This window comes from Euprymna scolopes, chromosome 5, assembly GCF_053919585.1.
Source record: "Euprymna scolopes isolate OS-2025 chromosome 5, ASM5391958v1, whole genome shotgun sequence".
Classification (NCBI taxonomy): domain Eukaryota; kingdom Metazoa; phylum Mollusca; class Cephalopoda; order Sepiida; family Sepiolidae; genus Euprymna; species Euprymna scolopes.
In genome coordinates, this window is record NC_136486.1 from 132,547,254 (window position 1) to 132,571,946 (window position 24,693).

The 24,693-nt window shown below is 32.6% G+C and overlaps 1 protein-coding gene across 11 annotated transcripts in view; it reads right to left on the bottom strand.

The window, feature by feature from the left end:
• The window catches only part of LOC145276974 (serine/threonine-protein kinase tricornered-like), a 582,645-nt gene that overhangs the window by 233,601 nt on the left and 324,351 nt on the right, over positions 1-24,693 (bottom strand). For 4 of the 11 annotated variants that reach the window (XM_080128535.1, XM_080128534.1, XM_080128531.1 and 1 more), the window contains one exon: positions 7,213-7,584. The exons of the other annotated variants lie outside the window; for them this stretch is intronic. The gene's annotated coding sequence lies outside the window, so the exon portion shown is untranslated. The remainder of the gene's footprint in view (positions 1-7,212; positions 7,585-24,693) is intronic. 11 annotated transcript variants of the gene reach the window in all.

Here is a 24,693-nt window from a genome sequence, read left to right on the forward strand (position 1 = left end):
GGTACCCTCTTCCTGCGGGACAATGCTCCGGTCCACAACTCGCATGTCGCCAGATCAGCAGCACGGGCATGTGGTTATGAAATCCTCCTCATATTCCCTACTCTCCTGACATTGCACCCTCTGACTTTCACCTCTTCCCAGCCATGAAGTTGTTTTTGAAAGGAAAGTGCTTCCAACCTGGGATGTTCTACAAAAACGGTCTCCAGAGCTGCATCAAACGATGGGAGAAATGCATAACTCTGGGTGGTTCCTATGTAGAGAAAGACTGATAACTGTGCCAAGTTTCGTTGCTATACTGCTATGGGAAGTGGGTCAGGGGCATTACTTACTGCACGCCTCTCGTACATTGGCTTTTTTTTTTATTTTTTTAGCGCAGATAGAAATCTTGTTTTTGTTTGTCAAAGCCGTGTTTCCCAATTGTTATTGCGGCAAAGAGGTGTTAACAATGTTGGTGTTGAACACAAATTATCAAGCAAATTGATTATCCGCCTATTTGAACATTAAATTAACATGATATTTTTGGAATTATATTTCCTTAGTTCAAACTTTATTTTATGAAGAAAGAGAATCAGAAAAGAAAGATGAATAAATAGAAAGAGATATGTATAAACAAAGATCATATATATTTGTGTGTGCGTGCTACAGAAGATAAAAAAAAAACAAAAAAACAAACATCAGTACCATCAGTTTTAAATCCCAGACAAAAGAGTCCAATATTTAGTCGCCTATGTCAGTTTTTTAGCCTCTGCTTATAGCAATCTCCTTAGAAATGACGATAGTCCGACAGACAAAATATTCGTCCCCCTTTGTTTTGGGTTCGAAATTGATGTTTATCTGATCTTCAGTAAAACAAATATTTCTCTTATTTTGACATTTTCTTAATAGAGCACTGTTAGGACTGTTTCTCCTTATCTTGTATGTGTGTGTGTGTGTATATATATATATATATATATATATATATATTCCATAGATTATACAAAAGAATATTTTAAAAAGGTATATGTACCGTATAATATCATCCAAATTGTTTCAATCTCAATGAAGATATGTTTTTGGCTTCAGAGCATATATACTGATTAGTTGCATCCCATTGTCTAAAGGAAAGATTACCTCTTCCTTTTTGTTTTGCACACTAAAACAATATTTTTCATTATTGGCAGCAACCGTGTGCAAAGCATTAAAGTATAAAAATGTTGGCACTTGCAAAATAAAAACAAAACTATAAATTTGGACTGATTGTTTCCTTTGGGCAATAGAATGAAACTAACTAATATATATATATATATATATATATATATATATATATATATATATATATATATTAGAGAGAGAAAGAAAAAGAGGAAGGAATATTGACCGATTCTTCAATATAAACTCAATCATAAATAATCATGTGGAGACATTCCTCCTTCGACCTCTCAGCATCAATTAAAAAGAATGAACGAAAAACAGAAAATAAAAATATATTGATCCTCTGATTGTGAAAACATCAGTTTGGACAACAACTTAAGCCCCCCCCCCCAATACACACAAATAATGAATAGATTTTGTTAGAACCACAACTAATTTTGGCTATGAATCAACAAATGAGTAATTTTCTTATCCCCATCTACCAACGAGACATTAAATTCATCAATCTTTAATCATCCGCCACAAAGATTCACTAAACAAAACCTTTCAAAGTTTACAAAAAAAAACTTGAAATAGTCACGTTAGTCTAAATCTCCAGAATTAAAGCAGTTTAAGCTTCAGGGGGGGGGGGGGAAATCACAGAGTATCACGTTCACTGCATTACAGGATATTATTTTGGCAGCAATACAAAAAAGATGTGCATCATAAGTTTATTTCTTTGGGGGAAGATACGTTTACAATTTTCCATCAAATGTAAATTGGTTCAATTGTAGTACATGGATCGTGGAACATCTCGCTTATTTTAAACTTTTGGATAAAATTGTTCATTACTTTTAAGTTGTATTTCTTGTCTTGAAATAAATTTTAATTTACATTTTAAAGTGTTGAAAACCTAACTTTAATTCGAAGTTTAAATCACTTCTGACCATCCCCCCCCCCATTTCTGTGGAAAAGAGAATGTATTATTTGGATTCTTCAAACTGCTGTTCTGTGTTATTTTCATAACGTTTCAATTAATGTAACCTCCAACCTTCTTCAGGTGTGTGTTTCAACAAAAGATTCAAGAGTTTGACAAGATAAAGCTAAAGAAGATCATAGGTTACATCGACTTAAACGTGAAAATAACACTCAAAGATTAACAGCATTTCAAAGAATCAAAACAATACGCACGGATTTGTTTTTGTTTTTTTTACCCCCAAAATATTTTCATATTTTACCTTTGCCAAGGAGGTTATGTTTTTGGTCAAGTTTGTACAGTTTAGTATCCACATCGCTTAACCAAGCGTCAACAAACTGTCAATATCGGTCATAATCTTATTTGGAACTGATTTAATTTGGGGATATCAGGATTAAAGATCAGGGAAAGATGAAAGTCATACTTTGTTGATAACGGGTCCTATTCATGATAGAGACTAGCTATTGGGATCATATTGTAGACAATCAAGTCTTGCATCTGACTATGACCATAAAAAGTTTGGTTATGGTCGAAATTTAACGGAATTTAAACTTTCTATTTTTCAGGATTAGATAAATATTTCTTTTAGTTATCTAAGTTTCTATTGCATAACTTCGAAAATCCTACGCACAAAATTTAGTAATATGTATTCAAATTTATCGATAAGGAAAGTTTAATTTTATTTCAGAACAAAAGCAATGCCAGCCCAACAATCAATTTATCTAAAATGGAGGCAACAAGCAAATAAAATCAGCAAGATATTTCAATTTACATTTTTTTGTACTGGAAAAAAAAGTGAAAGTGAATAAAAAAAAAAAAAGAAAATCACTTTAATGCAAAATTTTGTACAACTTTTTATTTTTAAATTACTATGCTAACCTCACTGAAATTTCGTATGAACCTTTGTCATAAGGTGCAGCAAACTAAGTAGTATGATATTCGTTCGATGCAGTTAGGGATTCATGCAAAAATGAACAAATTTAACCATCAATTTGGCAAAAGACTTATCCTAAGTCAACGGGCTATAACTTTTGCCTAAAAAGTATAGTTTGTTACTGTCTGTTAATTCATAAACAACTCGGTAAAATAAGTCTTAGCCTATATCAATTTCCTGTCAAACAATTTATTTTCTTTGTTGGACGAGAAATTGTTTTTCCCCCAAATTACATAATCTTAATTTGAAATCATTTTAAATCCTATCAATCATATTTTTATTAAGAAATTTGATATTTAATACTTTTGTTTACTGTCTATTATCTTGTCCTTTCACATATATACATAGGTTTTGTTTTTCATGTAACATTTTTTGATCGATTAATTACTAATTGTTATGTTCTTTTTATGTCCTTAAGGAGTCATTTACATTTCACGTGTTTCTACAATTGTCGAAGATGTTTTACAAGATTTTAAAATTTTAAAAAGAAATAAAAAATCTTTCTATATGAGGAGCGTGCAATAAGTAATGCCCCTGACCCACTTTCAGTTGTCTGATCTAGCTGAGATTTTGCATGTGCAATGATTTATATCTCTACGGGTTATGTGGCAAATTACAGCTCTGAATTAATTGTGGTTTCTGTTTTACAAGCGTTGGAGCTAGTTGAATGTCAAGCAGTGATCCAGTTTTGTATTTGAAAGGACGCACACCACAGGAGACTTGATGAAATGAAAGAAACTTATAGTGATAATGCCCCGTTATATGACCTTGTAAAACGCTGGCATCGTGAATTCAAACATGGCTGGAAGTCTGTGCAAAATGCTCCCAGACCTGGTCGCCCCCCTTCTGCCATTGATGAGGCATCTGTCTGTCAAGTTGAGGCTGCCATTTTGGAAGATTGGCACATTACTATTCGCCAAATAGTCCAAGATGTCAAGATTAGTACAGGGTCTGTGGAAACTATCATTCATGACCATTTGCATATTCATAAGGTGTCTGCCAGATGGATTCCCAGGTTGCTCACACCATTCCAAAAGCGAGAATGCGTCGAGTGCTCGAGGATGAATTTGGAGATGTGCCAAGAAGATTAGTCAAAGTTTTTCAAAAACTGATTACATAGGATGAAACCCGAGTCCATCACTATGATCCAGAGACCAAGTGGTTGTAAAACATAACACAAGAATTAGCCGTTCAATAGTTTTTATCAAAACCCTGGCCATCCTAAGTGTGGGTATTTATTTGCTTCCCCATGAAAGCAAATTAGACACAAGGTCGTTTTTAATGTTGTGGGAGAAACCAGCTACCCCCCCCCAAAGAAAGGGGGCATTCTGACAGTATCCAAAAAATAGTAATGGCCTCAGTATGAAGGGTTTCCCCCTACATTGACCAAGGACCAATTAATTTAATTGAAGCATCAAAACAGAAGAACAATACCTATGCTAGGTTAAGTCAAAAATTGCTGCATTTTAATTGTACTCAACTTGTTGAGGAGGAGTAAACATGAGCCCTAAATACATGTCCTGTATCAAACACCTGCTATAGCGGATGGGGGGGGAGCATCCGATCATTGTCTATCATGTCTTGCTATAGCATAACTCACAAAAATTGTCTTTTCCTTTCTTAATTATACAACAAATAGACTAAAAAAAAAAAAAAAAAAAAATTATCTTTTGCTTAAACACTAGTGCTGAGATGATGAATCAGAATAAGAAAATCTTTTTGAGGTACCAGTATCAGAAAAATGTATGCCTATTTTCAGATTCCAAAAACGATCCTTTTAAATGTTTTTTTTTGTCTTTGTTTAAAACTTAATTATCCATTGCTGGTACTAATAATATGAACTTTCGCATTTTAAATTACCAGAGAAACTAAAATCTATAGCTCACTCCTTACAAGCATAGTGCTTTATGTTTGCAAAAATATATGCACTTTTTTTTTTTAAACAGTAATCTGAAAGTAAAAAAATAAAATCAAAAACTCTATAACTAAATATTTAAAGGTTTTAAAAGAATCGAAATTGGGAATTTTGAACAGAATCAGCAATTGTATCGGAATCAGGAAAAAATTTTGCAATCGTTTCATCACTATTTAGCATTTAATAAAGAATTTAAAAAATAAAAACTTTCAGAGCGATTTTTATTTACCTATCTCCCAATACCAATGTGAAATGAGGATGAAACAAGCAATGCTGAGAATAAATATTGTGGATGTGGAAATTAATCCTATGAAATGGGAATAATAGAACAAATTGTGTTAAAGCCTATTAGATTACGCTCAGGTTAAATGGTGAGGGGAAGGGTCTCTTCCCACTCTGTTCACCTGGATCAAAGTTGATTGAACATGCTAGCAGTGCTTAAGACCATAATGCATCTATGGTCTAAAAACTTTCCTGAAAAGTGGAGCAGAGACGTATAATTTGAATATCTCCTTCTCTTATTTAACATATGCTGCCACTCCAGTGTTCCTTTCTAGTTCTATGACACTTATTTGTATTTTGTGGTGTAATAAGGCTCCTTCGTTTTGCCGCAAGATCTGTTATCTTCAGATGACTGAAGATGGTCTGGGATTGTCACATCAAGATTTGTCAATATACATATATTATCGTTATTGACTCACTATGTAATCAGCATCAATTATCTACCTTGACTTCTACTCTTCATAATTTGGCTGACATTTTGAACATTAAGAAATATTTCCTATTGGCATATCTAATGTTTCATCAAAACTGATTTCTCTCGCAAAAAATGTAAGTAATTAAATTTTAAATTACTAATATTAGTGAGTAGTCATATCACTAATAAAGATGTTGAAGGTAAACGTTATCATTTCCTATCTTGACAGAATGCAAAACTGACTTTGAAATCACGATTATTCTGGCTTAAAAAAAAAAAAAAAAAAAAAAAAAAAAATAGAATGCATTCCAATGAAAAGGTGGTCGATTGATTGCACACAAATCAAATTCTCCTTAAACGTGCTTGAAAGTCTTCAAGGGTTAAGGATTGCTTCTCTGAAACTCAGCCATTCTCTCAGAAGGTATATCAGGTTATTTGGATGAACTGTTGCAATTTAATACAAGAGCTTCATCTTACAAAGATTATACTAAAATTCAAGTCCTCTGATGTGTACTTCTTTTGTTTGTTTTTTTTTTTTTTTTAGTCGGTGAAAACTCTTCGGTCGATTTTAGCACGTGTAGGTATGAAGTAGCAACAAATTCTATTGAAACTGGACACCTCACTTCTCTTACTGAAACCGGACAAAAAAAAACAAAGAAGAAAAAAAAGTTACATATTTTTATTTTATCATACAGTTTTAACCTAAAATATAAACTTTTATAAAATCTTATGATTTGTTACACATTATCAAGTCACAGCAACAAACAGATTTCAAACTGCTGGAAGCGCCAGAGTTGACAATAGGAAGAGCATCCAGCTGTAAAACCTCTGTTCCACAATCACATAGCAGTCAATGTAAAATTTAACGTTGAACGCGATGCTGGAGACAACAAACCATAAGCAGTGACAGCCAATCCCCACAATCGTGATCAATGGAGACTTAGAATAAGGACAGCAACAACGCCCTATCAAATAGAATATAGACAATAAATCTGAACAGGGAGTATCAGCCTACGATGTACTTCACTTGCATATGTTAGCTATGCATACATGCATGCACTGATATGCTTTCATTTCATGCATGTAACTATCGTATAACAAAAAAAGAAAAAACTTCCAAACAATTTCACTTTTTCCAATTCTAAAAAGTATTGGTGGGAAAACATGCAATGACTAAATAAATTATAAACACCAAAAAGTATTTAAAAAAAAAAAAAAAAAAAAAAATGATGTCATTAAAAGCAATAATTACAACGATTACGATTTGCATAAGATTTAATGCAAAATGTGTTGGACATGTAACACAGGTAACAACAAAGTTTCTGGTCAGCCACATTCTGCTCTACAACAACATAGCATGCTGTCACCAACAGATCTTTAAGGGAAGGTCGAATTGTGCAGTAGATGGAGGAGGGGATAGATATTTTCATACAGATAAAAAAAAAAAAAAGAGGGTGACAAGAAAGAAGACACCGAAGAAGAGGAAGGGAAGGAAACAGAAAGACTGCACATGGGTTGGGGGTGAGTGATTCACAACATTTAGAAATAATAGAAGGGTCAAATCAGTTGCAGTATCCTACCTGATTCTTAAACAAAAGACTTTCACAGTCAAATAGAAGAAGGACAGATGGCTGGAGGGACAGCTAGTTGTCTCTGCAGCAGCAAATGGGTTATCTGGCCATTGTTAGTCTAGACTGCAGTTCAGCAATGGGAGGATGGTGATGATGGTTTTGATGGCAATGATGATGATGTCGAGGAGCAGACAGCCGGTAAAAAGTAAATAGGAGTGGTACGACGGAAGAGGGCGGAGATAAAAGAGGTGGGGGAGTAGAAGAGATGGGGGGAAAAGACGCTGTTGTCCGTGTGTGTGATCCCGAGACTGTCACACATGCACGCACATGGCTGGACTGTCGCTGCATGGGCAGGAATGGTGGGCATTAGTTGTTGGCCAGCTGAAAGAGCACAAACAAACAAAGAAAAGCACAAAGTCAAAAATGGCTTCAGATACTTTCAGAGCAGATCTCAAATAAACGAGTTATATAATTGGTTAGCAAAAATGGTTTAGATTTAATTCTTTTACAAAAACAAGGAAAAAAAAACGAAAATTGGAAAGAACAATTTTTAAAAAGAAAGAAAAGGAAAAGAGAATGACAAAGAAAGAAAATAAAAACAGACAGAAAAAAATTATTTCTTGTGTTTTCATGTGAGAATAATTGTACTTTATTGCCAAAGTTATTCAAAGAATTATTGGCTTTTTATTAAAAAATTAAAAATATTTAATCTACATTATTTTGAGTTATTTTCAAATAACAAATTACTTTTTCTGTAAAGAGATATATTTGACAAATGTATGCAGAAAAAAAACACACACACAACACTATCAACATTTGATTCCACAAATCATATGTATATCTATCATAATAGCTGTGTGCAAGGGAGAGGGCAAAGCGGAAAAGATTAGATTGCTGTAGGAAGGAAGATAGTAAAAAAAATTTTAAGATAGTAAGTTGGCCAAAGAGTGAAATACAAAAGGGGTGTGCAGAAAGAGATTTGAAGAGTAGGTGGTTAGGAAAACGAAAAGGAAAATTCAAATAAAGGAGAACTGCAGAAAAAAGGGTGTCTTTGAACTGGAAATTGACAGACCATAGGGTTGTTGAAGATTAACTGCAACATCTCAGCAATAATTTTGGTAACATTTTGTAAGGTGTTTTGATGAGAAATATAAACTAAAAAACCTCATCACATCATACTTGGCATTTCATTAGTAATTTTCATGCTTTTCTTTTTTTTAATACCGAAGAAAACCATAAGCACCCCCAAGACCTCCCTTTAAGTTACAAATGAATAAAAAAAATATTAAAAATTGTTACACTTGCATTGTTTATAAAAAAAAACAATAAAATTTGTAGAATATGAAAAAGTTTGTGCAATAGCATAAAAACTAAAATGACAAGAAAAACATCCAATAATCAAAAGAAATTTTTAGTAAAAAGGAAATGATTTCGAAAACTAATTGGCACTTCAATGAGGAAACCCAAAATATGAAAATGAAATTACAAAAACAAGCATTTTCCTACTTATTTCCAGAGGAGAGCTAGTTTCACTGTAGGTCAGTTTAAAGCAGAGTACCAATTGCCTTAAAAGGAGTCAAAACATGACCTTAGTTATCACAGGACATCACCTTAAGCATAGTGTACTCATGAAGCCGAAACACGCATGTCCCAGGATTCTCGGAAAGGGAGGGAGGTAGACTGACCAAAAGAAATTCTGGGTGCAAACTTTATAGAGTTGTAAGCTTTATAACACACGATCTTAATGAAGAACAGTAAGCAAAAAAGTAAAACAATAAAAATAAAAACACACAAATATTTCAAGTTTGAAATTAACAAATCACATAACTTACAAACATATAATTAAATTGCATATCGCATCATACATCAGAAAGAACAGTTGGAAATAAGTCATACACCATTCACTATGCCTATGCAATTCCTAGTTTTGTACTTAGAAAACAGAGCTATTAAACCTGACAGCAATATTGGACAAGGAGAAAGAAGCAACCTTAGAAGTTAGTGTCCCCAATGATGCTGGATTAAACAGAGCTGAGAGAGAAAAGATAAAATACCAAGGTTTTATGTAAGAAACTGGAATCTTAGGAAGATCGTCATTCTAGTAATTGAGCAACCAGCCTCATGAAGAAATATTTGATGAACCAAGTGCAAGAGAGATACTAACTACTGTACCTAAAGGGAGGCAGAAATTTTAAAAGATCTCTCGTTTGGAATGTATGAAATAGTGGATGAATGTCTGGCGTCCAGTAGAATGCCCCATCTTCAGCTAGAATAAAATAAAATTTTTTAAACAATTTTGACTATTGTAGCAAGCGTTGGCATGATGATACTGCTGATGATACTTTTTCATTTGCGACGAAATGAGAAAGCATTTAATAATGCGTGCACGAAGATAAATAGTTACATTTAAAATGCCGATGACACCACTCTCTATAACAGATATGAGGGGAAAACAAATGAACACATATCCAAGGAAATGGCAGAAACACTAGAGGATGACCTCCAATCCGTAGTGGAATGGGGACAAAAATGGTTGGTCACATTCAATGCTGCTAAGACTAAGCTTGTTTCCTTCAATAACTACAAGAAACCTTCTCTGCCACCAATAGCAAAGGCCAAGAACATATTGCCTGAAAGTACTTCTTTTAAACTCCTCGGCCTAACGTTTACAGGGAATATGAACTGGAATAGATACATTGAGAGCATTGCCAAGGCTGCTGCAAGGAAGGTTGGCTCCCTCTACCGTGCTAGAAACCTACTTACGCCTGACAGTATCCTATACCTCTATAAAGCAACCATTCGCCCATGTATGGAGTACTGTTGTCACATCTGGGCTGGTGCATCTGCTGCTTGTCTCTCGCTCCTGGACAGGGTTCAAAAGAGAATCGCCAACCTGATAGGTCCTGAACTGTCATCTAGGCTTCAACCTCTGTCCCATCGACGAGATGTTGCATCCCTCTGCCTGTTCTACAAATACTTTAATGGTGAATGCTCTGAAGAACTGCAAACACTTGTACCTCCCCGACGTAACTACCCCCGACAAACCCGACAAGCTACTAAGTCTCATCCCTTTACAGTAGAGATTCCTAGGTGCAAGAAAGCCTTTTACTCCAATAGTTTCTTCCCCAGAACTGCGGGTCTTTGGAACTCCCTTCCGGGATTCTGCTTTCCCAACTGCAATGATATGCAGAAGTTCAAGTGTAATGTTAACAAACATCTTTCTACTCATCTCCCTTCATAATGACCCCGCTAATTAAGTCCCTAATAGTAGCCCCCTGCTTCAAAGTGGCACTGTGCCTTGTTTGGGGTGAAAATTGAATAAAAAAAAATAAAATAAAAAAAAATATTTACTAACTATATTTACCACTTTGAACGGCTGTAAAGTCAGTTTTTTTTTTTTTTTAATTTTTTATTTGTTTGCACATGTTTAAACTTATACAAAACTAGTCAAATATCTGTAGCAAGCAATAAATATAGCTTTAGTTTTAAATTTTTATTTAAAATTTAACAGTTGAAAAGACCAGACAAGTTCAAAAATTAATTTTTAATAAACATAACCATTTATTAAAATTTAACATAAGTGTGGAGCGCTGATCGTACGCATGGGTCAAATAGGAAATCCACCGTCTAAGAAACACTTGATATTTAGAATTTTAAATTTAACAGTTGAAAAGACTCAACAAGTGCAAAAATTAATTTTAATAAACATATCTATTTATTAAAATTACAAAATAAATTTAAAAAAAGAAAAATATACCCACGTTACATACTCCATTGTCTAGAATACATATTCCATAGTTAATAAGCTTAATTTAATATTTTTATCGTCCATAGACACGAACATGTATACACCAATCCTTTTAAAAATGTATTAATATAACTCTAAATTTGATGTAGAACAATTTTTTTTCTAATAAAGTTCTTGTATCCAACTTATTAAAAAATATTGAAGGGGGGGCACTTCCTTAAAGAGTAGAGTTTACAAAAAATAATGCTCTCATGTTAATCATTGAGTTACTGCGAATATATATTCCAAAATTCATAGTAGTTTATTCACAAGTTTAGTAAATCAACATATATATTTTGTATCGATCATTAGCAACATATAGTTTAGAATATTAAACTTGTAGGAATTGGCAATAATTATTGTATAAAATAAAATTTAGAAATTAGATAAAAAGTAATTCGTTTTATTCAATTATTTGGATTATCATCCTCAGCTAGTTGTTTTCACGTTTCGGGCAATTATTCCTCTGACCCTCGTCTGACGAATAATTTGCCAAAACGTGAAAACAACTAAAGGAATAACTGGCCGAAACATTGTGAAAACGAGAAGATGAGTGAATAAATTATACAAATTACTCATCCAAAAAATAATTCCAAAATTAATTTAAAAAGCAATTCCTTTCAAAAACAAAGGCTTCATAAAGCCATTTAAAGTATAAAATTATTACCAATATTGATATAAATTAGGGAGATCAGTTTTTGTCAATGTGAAAGTATGAATTAGTTTTCTAAAATATAGTTTTAAGTTCATAAACTTGGAGAGAAAAAAATTTCAATATTTTATATAAGTTTTACATTTATAAGTTTACAAACAATTAGTAAAAAAAAAAAAATAAAATTTGATTTTATATTTAGAAAATAGCTATAAAAATAAACATGGAACTATTCTAATTACTAATTAAATTATCTATAAATTATTAAAACTTGATATTAAATTAAAATAAATCTAAAAAAACAGAAAAGTAAAAGAAAATTAACGAAAATACAGAAATATTAAAAAGTGTGAAAAAGTAATAATCATCTTTAACGAGGATCGAACACTGCTACCTGTTGCTAAATATAAATAAGCAAAAAGTCAAATCCTTCACATTCATACATTTCTGTTTAACAGGTGGGCTATACAAAGGAACGGAAGTGATCATTTTTTAGCATAAGCATATACAGGGTAATCGAATTGCAAGCAAAATGCATGCAAGTAAAGTGTTCAATTATTTAGTCATGTCCATGATCAATAATGGTATGACGTAATTTAGACTAAAATAGGAAGCGACAGGGCAAAGGGAGTGAGAGGGAGGCTGCGAGGAGAGGGGGGAAAAAGGCTCAGGCTTATATAAATGAGAACATATGGAGCTGTTTCAGCTATGCTGTTCACTGATAAGTGCATAGCAACAATCATTTTCCATTGACCTGTTGAGTGATCATTTTTTTTTTTATAAAAGAATCATCACTTATCAAGCCCAAAGACAACTATTTTTCAGATGTGTTGTTTGTTAAGCATGACTTAAAATCCAACAAGATAACTTTATTTGTTAGATAAAATTTTCAAGTGCACACATTTGTACACAGAAATATACTTTTTTTTTTTTTTTTTTTTTCAATTTCAGAAAATTGTATAAAATTTGCAACCTTGAAAACTGTGACAATTTTTCACCTGGTGCAATCATTCTTGATTCGCTAATCTGTTTAGGTTAAAATAATATCAAAGTGAAAAATAAGATTTTTTTTATGTTGCTTTTCAAAGTTTAACATTCTGACTTAGAAAAATGCTGTTCATTATAGTCTGCCATTATCCCACTTTAGTTTGACATGTGTGCAGGTTTTTATGATTTATAAAGTGGTCCATGACAACATAACCAATTTCATTATATATATATATATATATATATATAGTGTTTATGCATTTAGCGTCAAACATGTTAAAGCAATTTTTGCTGGTTAAACTTCTAGATTTTCTAGGAAACCGCTTATTTCCTCAATTGTCCATACTTCATGTTAATTGTATTTGAACTTTCAATCCACTTGATCCATTTTTGTAAATATAAATTATATTAAAAACATTTCTAAATAAATGACACACACACACATATATATATATATACATATATATATATATATATATATATATATATACACATACACACTAGCAAAAGTACCCGTCGTTGACTGGGTTCAAAAACAGCCTACAGAAAATGGACTGAGATATAAGTTATGAAAAGGAAGGGTTGTAAAGAGATAGCTTCGAATTTGGGGGTATCAAAACCAAAGCAAAATATGATGAAAGTAAAAATAAAATAGATAAACCATAATTTATTATACCATACCTGTTCATACTGAAACACTTATCACAAAATTTTGTGGATCTATATTAAAAAACCTTGTTAAACTTTGTGACCTATTTCCATTTTATGGAGGTCAAGCGCGAACGAACACCCCATAATTTCATTATACTATATTTCTTCAAACTGAAACATAATTATCAAAGTATACTTACACAGATAGATATGAAAAGTCTTTATTAAAGTTTGTGCCTATTTCCATTCTATGGAGGCCAGACGCAAACGCAGACCCCACGATTTTATTATACCATCCCTATTTAAGTTAAAACATACTTATCAAAGTATTATTATGTACATCTATATCAAAAACACTTGTAAATTTTTTTTTCTTTTTTAATTTTTTTATTTCCATACTTTGTGGACCAGGCACGTACGCAGACCCCACAATTTTAAGGAATCATCATTATGCCAGATCAAACATACCCATTCCTGTGTCTCGATACATCTATCATTATATGTGATCAGTTTTCTATAATAATCAACCATAGGAGCCTATTCATGACCAGACACAGAGATGTTCAGCTTTATATTATACTAGCGAGGGGTACCCGGCGTTGCCCGGGTGTTTGGGGGGGGGTAAAAAAAAGAGTAGGTATGAGGATTGAACCCGAACCGTTGAGGCAAAATTGTGAGGAAAAAAAAAACAAAAAAAAAACGCGTGACATTAACCATTGCCCCACCGCGACATGCTTACGGAAACACGTTTGAATTTATGTAATTAGTTGGATTTAGCAGGTGCTCGTTTTAATGAGTTAATGAGGTCAGGTTTGAACCTTCCCCCCCCCCCCGAAGATGTTATAGGAAAAAGACTAACCCACATGCCGTGAGCGACAAATCTTGAATATTTATCTTCCCGAAATCGAGCAAATTAAATAGACAGGCGAGCTTCGTTGTTAAGTGTGAGATATTGCGATTTGTATGTGATATAAAAAGTTTTAAAAAGTTGTGAACCGACCGACCGCTTCTCTGAAAGAAGCCTTTTGTAGACACACAGAAAAAGCGAACACACATACATACATTTTCGCTTTTATATATATATATATATATATAATTATGAATGTTATTTAAAAATAAAATTTTTAAAATACTCAATTGTTCAGTTAGGAGAATTCAGATTGACAATCTCGAGTGTGCCGTTTCGATCATGCTTAAAACTGCTTCATCTAAGGAAAACAATTTTTTAAAAATATAAGTGAAAACATCCAAGATTTTGGTATATTTAGCAGCTAACGTATATCTGCACATACTTTCTCTCTCTCTCTCTAGATATATATATATATATATATATATATATATATATTTCTCTAGAAAAATAATAAGACACTATCTAACCACCCAATACTAATGATTACTACAATACTATCTCATTGATTACTGTACACGCAATAACCCTTATCCCCGAGTGGCCTTCGGGCCTTGATAAGTGGTGAACCCCATGTAAAAAAAGTATATATATATTATATATATATTACACACTAGCATGGGTGCCTGGCGTTACCTGGGTGTTTGGAGGTCTGTGTTGAGCAAAAAGAAAAAAAAAAAAAAAAGTGGTTTTAGGAAAGCAGGCTCGAACCCATACCGTGAAGGAGGTAAAGAACGGAGGAAAAACGTGACGTCTTTGCTGTTACAACCGCTGTCAAACCGGAAGTGATGTAGGTTTAAGTTAAGGTTAGACAATCGAAAAGGGGGGATGACTTTCAAAATTATCAGTGAAAAAGCGACCTCTCCCTGTAGAAAGTGCCCAGTTGAGGGTGAAGAAATTAATTTTTTTAGCTAATTTTTCAGTATTTGTCTTCAAAACGATACTGATCTTGTGAAAATCCGTCACCTCTGTTGAAAGTTTTAGGCAGACATGCATACATTTATATATTAGTAGCTTAAATTTTCGACCCAAACTGATTAAAAAGCTTGCCCTATCTCTGAATACCCTTTATGTAAAATTTCAAATGTTTAAACCAGAAATTGTCTGAGTAATTTGGTAGAGACTGCAGAGGTCACATTTTTTTTTACTTTGACCCCTATTATGACCCCTTAACATTTGTTTGGGCTCAAATCAAGTTATTAAGTTAGATCCATGTCCAAGAAACCTATATCTAAAATTTCAAGTGTTTAAACCCAAAATTGTCTTAGGAGTTTGGTAGAGTTCTCAAAGGTCAAATCGTTGAACACAAACTAGGAATTGGGCCCTAAATATAAGTGTTTTAGATGTAAGATTTTCCTGTAAACATGAGAAATAGTTTTGTATCTTTAGCTGCTTTTTAAAGGAAGTTTCAGGGCTTTTTCCACATATGTTGAATGTTGACATCCATCTATTTATAAGCAGTTTATAACCATAATAAACAACTAATACTTCAAATGAAATATTAGATTTTTGTTTATTACTTGTATAACTATTCCATGATGTTGCCTTTACAGAAAAAGGTTTCTAAACTAAAATTTACTTTGAAGTCCATGAGTTTTTTCACCAACAATAGAATTATCTGTATAAAACTAAAATCACGATTTTAGTAGACCTTATTTTAATAGAAATTTAAAAATAATTTAAATCAATAAAAAAGGTTTTCAATTCAAGTTTCTCTAGAAAAATAACAAATGAATTAAAAGTTTCTCATTAAAGTTATTTGAGTTTGATTCAGACTGGAAAAAATTCAGAAATTTTCTTGTTTCTAAAATCAAACTACTTAAATCGTACAAATATGAACAAAATAGGATGCTTTTTAAATTTTCTTTTTATTATCATCAGATATTTTTTTTGCTATGTAATAGCAAAACAAAACTATATTATTCAATGCAGAAACTTAAGATGAGTGCAAAGATGTTTTAGTTTGTTCATTTAGAGGTAACCCCTTTTTTAATGTTTCTGGAATTGGGTAAAAGATGTTTTTTCATCCACCTCCCAACCTCTGTCTTAAACATTAGATGACCAGATAATGCATCGCCATATATAAAACCCCAGCGATATTTCAAATGAAAAACAAATGGTCTTATAAATCATCAAGAAGAATATTAGTCGCAAGTTATTCAAAAAGAGTAACATTATGGAACCATCTCAGCTCAGATTACTTAATCTTTATACAACAGCATATAACCTTGAGTTAGTTGTTGTGCACAGGAGTTCAAATAATCTTATTAGGGGCTGAGAGTACAGTGTCAGTAAATACCAAAAGCATTAATGATATTAATGATGAATAGAACACAGAGTTTTGTTACTTTGTCAGCCAACACTACCTAGTAAGGAATTGGTGTCAACAGTTCTGATCCAAACGTTTAATCCACTTAACTTGTTTGCCTACTAATAATCCACTTATCTTCTAAACGACAATTCAACATTTGAACAAAACGAAAAAAACATGTCATTTGATCAAACTATTTCCTTTTTTTTTTTTATAAAATTAAAGTCCAGAGGGAAGTCAGAATCAAGTTCTTTAAATTAACCCAACTCCATGGTCATTTTTACCCTCAGCTAATTCCACACTGTTGAAAAGCAGAAAGTCACTATTTATTTGCTTCCTCACAAGAGCATAATTAGATACAAAGTCAGTTTTAAATGTGGGGGAAAATCCAGCTTCACAAAAAGGGTCACTTTGGATTTATGACAATAAAAATTGCCTCAGTCTAGGACATTTTCACTGATCTAGGACAAAACAGAAATTTTATATCAGCCTGGAAACCGAGAACCAAAAATGTTTAAAAGAAAAAAAATATTTTTTTACTTGCAAGCACTTCAATTCAAAAAAAAAAACAAAAATCCTTCAATGAACTTATTTCAGCCATTTAAAATTGTTCTTTTATTAAATTGAATTTTTCATGAGAAAAAATAAAAACAGGTGGTCAGCATAGAATGGCGTTATAGATGCAAAATTGCCTCTGCTAAACAATGGTGGCACAGTCTTAAAAAAAAAAAAAAAAAGTGTCTGACAACGAAATTCAAATGAAAGAAAATACATTATTTACATTTAGACCAGTTTCTTCGTTACTAGCATCAGCAACAATGCAATTTTAGGGGCCGTGATATACCATAAGACATTTTCAGGTGTCCGTTCTGTTCAAACTAAATAAAATGAATTGCTTGTAACTCAATCAAAATATTGAATGGAATTTTATATATATATATATATATACACACACACACAAACCCAGAGATGTTGCTGAAAGTGTGTCCTGTATCCAGGCATATAACCGTCTAAAAGGACTTCGTGAACCACATAGTATACCACGCTCAGGAAACTCAGTCTGTAGTTCCATTCGTGGAAGATACTGCACATCAGAGTTTGACCTGAGAAGCTATCAACTTGATCATTTTGATAAAAACTGACAAAAAAATTGACATGCACATAAGATGACCAAACCTTATTTAGTAAAATTTTGTTCTAATCTTGTATCTTTAACTCTTTAATGAATAAGAGGCAGATTTGTCTTAACATTTATGTAAGCAGCTTCAACCTTTAACGTTTTTTACAAATCTATTTTTGTAATCATTTAAATATCAGTGTTCTACTTGTACGATGATATGCTGCATTAAGTTACTGATTTTAATGTTAGCTTTCCAAGTTCAAAAAGATGCATCTGAAGAAGATCGGTGGATATATCGCCCGAAAACTTAAGATGAAAATAGTAGCCTGAATAATTATCAATCTTTATTTAAAAAATTCAGAAGCATAAGATTTAAAATGTAATGAATTAAATTTTCAAATTTTTTAAGAAATCTGTAATTTGATAAAAAAAAAAAAAAAAAACGCATACTCTTCTGGGTACTTGGCTTATTTATAAATTTATAAAGTTAAAAAGAAAAATAGAAAACTCAAAAGTATTTATATGCAAGTTGAGTTTCAACATTTAAGATATCAAATCGATTTTCTTGTAAATCAGATTTGATTTTATAATATATTCATTGATAGAATCATCTGTTGAAAAATATTTTCTAATAAGAAATTAAGGTGCTTGTTTACATTGGTGATCTTGTAATGCATACATTTCACGTGAAAACACGATATTATATTTGGGAACGAAATTGTGGCTGATTTTATTAAAATACTTAAAAGTAAATAAATAAAAATTTATAAAAAATATATATATATATATATATATATATATATATAATACATCATCTACCGGATCATTTTTTATAATTTTTCAAATTTATACTAATTTCGCTATGACATGTAAATGTGTAATGTTTTCACTTGAAATGTGTTGGTTTAAAAAGGTATTCAAATGTAAACCAGCAACGAAATTAATTAAGAGAAAAGACAAGAACAGGTGGTGGGCGGCACAAAAGGGGGGAGGCTCCCCAGTAACGTGGGGCGGGGGCGTAAATTGTTTATAAGCCACTAAACTGTATCCCCTGAAACAGCTTGACCTACTTTTTAATGAAGCAGATATGCATACATGAATTCATGCAAGTAAACAGCAGAACAGCTGGCCGTAAGAAAAAAAACAAAAAAAACTATCAATGAACAGTGATTTTTTTTTTTTTTTACCTTTACATATACTACCATAGTTATTTTTGAAAGAAGCATGTGTAATTCCAAGAATAAGAAAACCTTCAACTTAGGCTGACATGGTAACACTGATGTAAAGACAAGGCATTTTTAAATGTATAAAAATAAAAACATTGTTCCAAAACTTAAGTTTGACACAAGGTCACAAATGTAGGTCACCAATTAACAACGAAGCTTACAGCCAAATGAGCTTGTTAGCAATTACTTTCAAGCAAGAACATTTTGTGTGTGTGTGTGTGTGTGTTTTGCAGAAGATAAAAACATTGGTATGCTTATTTTCAAATGCAAACAAAGGGAACCAATTTCTGGTCACCTATGTCAAACTCTTTAGCCTCTGTTTATATCTGTCTCCAAGGAAATGGAGTCTCACATCCTGTATGAAACTTTGATATAAGCACAGAAACAGATACAGCTAAAGAGAATCCGACATAAGAGACCAGATATTGATCCCCTTTGTTTGGATTTGAAACCGACGATACTGATGTTCTAATCTTCTGCAATACATATATAAATAAATATGCTCGTATTTTGAAATTTTTGTTAATAATCAAGCACTCTGCTGAGGTTCTCTCCCACTAACCTCATATATATTTTTTACTAATCATTCATTGTTTACCAAAGCACAGGAGCCACTCGAGAATAAAGGTTAAAGTTATTGATTTGGAACTAGGAATGTCTCCATAAGAAGATTAGAAACAGCGAATGGAATAAGCAAAAGATCACTTAAGAGAGGTTGATTATCGAAGAAGAGAACTCAATTTGTTAACATTACATTTGAAGACGACTGTTTTAGTCAGTTAGCAAGTAGCCTTGAGGTATTTTGTTGCATAGATATGATGTTCTAGAAAAGAAACTGTTCATACAAATGATATTTAGTTTTTGGTACAGAAACAAAGAAAATTTTTTCACCTGATAGACTTTTCCTTTGGCTGACACCGGTAATTCTCTGCTAGTTAGTAATGACTAAAGTTCTGAACTTACTCCATCCAGCATTAACTTTTACTATCACATCAGCAGCTGCTTGCTGTGTTCAAATATAGATAAGAAATTTGTGATACAGAATTTGCCTTATTAAAAAAATGGCTTATTGTATACATTCAATAACTAAGCTGAATACAATATCACTGTTTGCAATCTTCTCCGAGTAAAGCAAACACAAGCGTAAGAATAAAAAAAAGAAAAAACTTACATAAATCTTACAAGTGCGACAAGCCCAGAGTGTTAGGTAATCTTGAAAGCTGTTTATATAACAAGGAAGAAGATAGAACAATATTTATTTAATTTCATGAATATTTAAGAGAAAGGTCAAACTGACATTAAGAGCACCTAGGATGATAGATTACCCTGTATCAAAGGATTAATAAAGCAGACATTCCATATCACGTCTTTGGGTCAACACCTTTTGTTATTACTTCTAACAAGAGAAGGAGGGGGTAAATATAAAGAGAACATAGGTACAGATTATAATAGCAATAAAATCAAATTATCTTTAGCAACGATATTGTTACTGTTTCCTTCATATTTAGAGAGAAGATTAATAGTTAAATAATAAAGGAACATAATTTACGAACAGTTACACGAAATCACTCATCTTACTTCTGGAGAGCAGCTTTTTTTAATATTTTTTTTATCCGAATACTCATCTCAAGATATGTATAAGTAATATGTATGGTATTAGATTTGAATTTGAAGGTGGGCGGGATCCCTCAATGGTAAAGTATACAAAGAATAATATTGCGTCTCCTAAGTTACTCACTGTGTTGCCTTGAATATGTATTCCATGTTTTATAATGATAGGTTCATTAGTTTAGGAGTTTATCCTGCACATAGACATTGTTAAACATGCACCAGTCTGGTTAACATATTATATAAGTCAACAATTCTTTTCTCTATTAGATTTTTTTTTTTTTGTATCTAGTTTATTTTAAGCTTTATTTACTTATTTGGAGAGATGGAGGCGAGTTTAGGGAGCATCAAACAAAAATAATGTGCTCATATTATTCACGATGCAGCACGAATATATACAAGGGGCATTCAATAAGTAATGCCCTTAACCCACTTCCAGTTGTCTCACCTAGCTGAACATGTTCATGTACAATGATTTATATCTCTATGAATTATGTGGCAGAGTACTTGTCTGTACTAATTGTGGTTTCTGATTTACAAATGTTTGAACTGAGTCAAATGTGAAATCGAGTGTTGAGTATCGCACAGTGATTCAGTTTTTGTATGAAAAAAAAAAAAAAAAACTTATGGTAATGATGCCCTATCATATGATCTTGTAAAACGGTGAATTCAAACATGGCTGGAAATCTGTGGAAACAGCTCTCAGATCTGGTCAATCCTTTACCATTTGTCAGTCAAGCCGAGACTGCCATGTTGGAAGATCAATGTGCGACTAGTCACAAAATAACCCAAGATTAGTTCAGTGTCTGTGGAAATTACCATTTGCATAAGGTGTGTGCCAGATAGATTCCCAAATTGCTGACACCTTTGCAGAAGCAAAAACATGTTGAATACTCAATGAATTTGAAGATGTGGCAAGAAGAGGAGTCAGATGTTTCAAAATATTGATGACACATAATGAAACCTGAGTTTATCATTATGATCCAGAGACCAAAGCCAAGTAAATGCAGTTGAAGCATTTGGATTTACCATCTTCAAAGAAGATAAGAGTGCAGATCGCCAATGGCAAGGCCATGCTAAGTTTTGAGACCAGGACAGAGAAATGATGAGATTTCCTGTCAAAGAGTACCATAATTACAGGAGTTCATTTTGCTTAATTTTTGAGGAAATTAAGAGGAGATATCAAAATCAAGAGGCGGGGCAAGGTATTTTTCTCCTGCAAGACAATGCTCTGGTCCACAATACGCATGTTGCCAAATTAGAAGCATCTCTCCTGACCTTGCACCCTGTGACTTTCACCTCTTCCCATCTATGAAGTTGTTTTTAAAAGGAACACATGTCTCAAATGATGAAGCCTTAATTTCCAAAGTCACATTGTAGTTGGTAGATCAACCTGGGGTATTCTACATACAAAAAAAAAAAAAAACAAAAAAAAAAAAAACGATCTTCATAGCTGCATGAAACGGTGGTAGAAATGCACAAGCCTAGATGGTCCCTATGTAGAGAAAGACTAATAACTAAGTTTTGTTGTTCTAATGCTATGAGAAGTGAGTCAGGCGCATTATTTATTGAACATTCATTTCATAATGATCAGTGCATTGGTTTAATTTTTTTATGTTATGGCATATCAATCTTTTTCAGATTTGATGCCGAATCAAGTTGGATTTATAAAAACTTATTTATATGCAGGAAGAAAATGGGAATATTGATTCCAGAAGGAAATTCTGAAAGAGCGGCATTAATTTTAAGAAAATACTACTCCAAGAAAAACATTCCTTTTTAATGGTAATCTTCTTTGTTCTTAACATGATGACACCCCCCCCCCAAGTCACAGCCTTTCTAGTATCTATTTGAGCAGAAAAATAAATAGGAGAAATGAGGTTTTGATTTTTTTAAGAATCAGATTACATAATACAGTTGGAGATAAATTTATAAGTACTAGGTCATTGAATGGATCATTTGGCCTGACGTGTTGGTTTATGAGATTATAGAAAGAAAATGTTAGCATTTAAGTGATTTGTGGATTTTTTTTTTCTAATGTATATTTTATAACATACCAAATAACATTCAAAACTCATTTTAAATTATTCAATTGAATGTAATTTTTTCTTTTTTGTATGGGTGGGAGAGTAATAGGGTAATTGTTTTGAGGGAGGAGTAGAGGAAGATTTTTTTTTTTTTTATAAGTGCAGAAGTTTGGTTTTGAAGACATTTGAAAAGGGACATATCTTAAATCAGAAATTAAGTTTGAATGTGAAGTGAACGAATGTGTGTAGATATTTGGGAAAAATGGGTGCAAGAGAAAAATAAACGAAGTGAAGACATTAGAAATAAAAGCAATTATTTGAAGAGTGGGAGGAGAAAGTGAATATTTTATAGTTGTGTATCTGTCACACATTCAAGATTTGTAGATAGGTCGCTATAATGAGAAGTTGAGACCCAAAATCTTGCAGCACTCAAAGGTGGAAGGGGAGTGCTATCAGTTGATACATTTTTACCATTAACTTATTAAATTTACTGCCCTTTAACATTATTCACAATAACGTGTTTCTCTCCACATAGCAACAATGCTTAATGAGATTCACTCAGACATACCCTCAATCGACCTTCGTTTCTGCATGAATGGAGGCATTTTCAACCTTGCTCGACTTCATGCTAGAATTAGAACAACCATGTGTTCAGTACAGAAACTAATATACTGACGACAATGCCACTTCAGGTCAGACTACAGAGGGCTTCCAGATGTTAGTGGACACACATGACACAGCCTATGAACGTTTTGGGATGCAAGTGAATATAGATATCAAGACACTTGTCCAACATCAACTTCGTCTTCAGCTGGTAAATACAAACAATATTGTAAATAACCAACCACTAGAGGAAGTGCATCAATTTTCATACCTAGGGATCATCTTAACATCTACTCCCACTTGTGGAGAATAGAATCAGGGCAGTCTTCAACAACCATGCACCGACGATGGTTACTAACATAGTTTTCCAGGCAGTAGTTCTATATTCGTACTTCCATACACATGCAAAATGTGGACTTTATACAGGAGTGATATAAAAAAGTATATAGTGCTTTCAGCAACAAAAACCAAAGATAATTTCTGAAAATAGTTTGAGAGAGCCATATACCAAGCATAGAAGTTTTGTATCAAGCCTCAGTGACCAGCATCAAGATTATGATCATCCATCACCATCTTTACTAGGCAGGGTATGTCCACAGAATTAATATCCAAATCCCCCCCCCCAAATGCTCAATGGCAAGATTGCCAATGGGATCAGACTATGGGGAGTTTAAAAATTTGCTATAAAGACCAGCTTAAGTGCACTCTGGCCTTTACCAATATAGACCCATACTCAGAACAAATTGCCAGGTATTAAGCCAACATTTTCATGTTTGCTATTCGAACTCTTTGTGAAATTATATGGAGATGAAAAAGGAATAATCGAAATTATATGTTAAACATTTCGTCTTTATTTCAAGACTTCTTCGGGATGATTGATTTGAATAAATGAAATACCAGTAAAATATCAAAAAATAAAAAATTTTTTGTGTTTGTAATATGAAATGGATCCCCCCCCCCCAATTTGAAAAAAAAATAGTCATTAGCATTTAAAGTGTATATGGCATGGAGAGAGTAATTTTTTTTTTTTTCAACATATAGCCATTAGAATTTTAAAAGATATGGTGCTGTTTCTGTTTTTATTTGGAATAAATGAAGTCGTTAAAATTGAAAATATTGGATGTGTATAAGAAATGAAAATTTCTTTGTTTTTATTGTTTATCTATTGATTTTTCTTATCGGTACTATTTTCTGTGGTGTAAGTTAGTTAACCTGTATCTAAATTTAAGTTCTGTTTTTATAAGTAGATAAATTGTAGCAGCCGTTATGCTGTTTAATTACATTTATGCTTGTAATAGGAGCTGATTCAAGAAGTCTTTGCCAAAATTTATTTAAAATAAATTTAATAAGTTTAGCTTTAAAAGTTAAAAGAATGACCATGCTGCAATGAATGAGAGAATAATGCATTCTGGAAATTGCTATATTCACTAAGCCTTTTCTGTAGTCCCCGATGAGTTTCACACATGTATTTGGTGACAGTTATGGTATTGGACTGCATTAGATATGATTTTGTTTTGGAAATGTTTTGTTTTTTATGTTTGTTTCATGGTTTGTGGTGTGATTTGTATGATTGGAATTGCTAGCTTGTTTAGAGAGTTTAAAATTATTGTA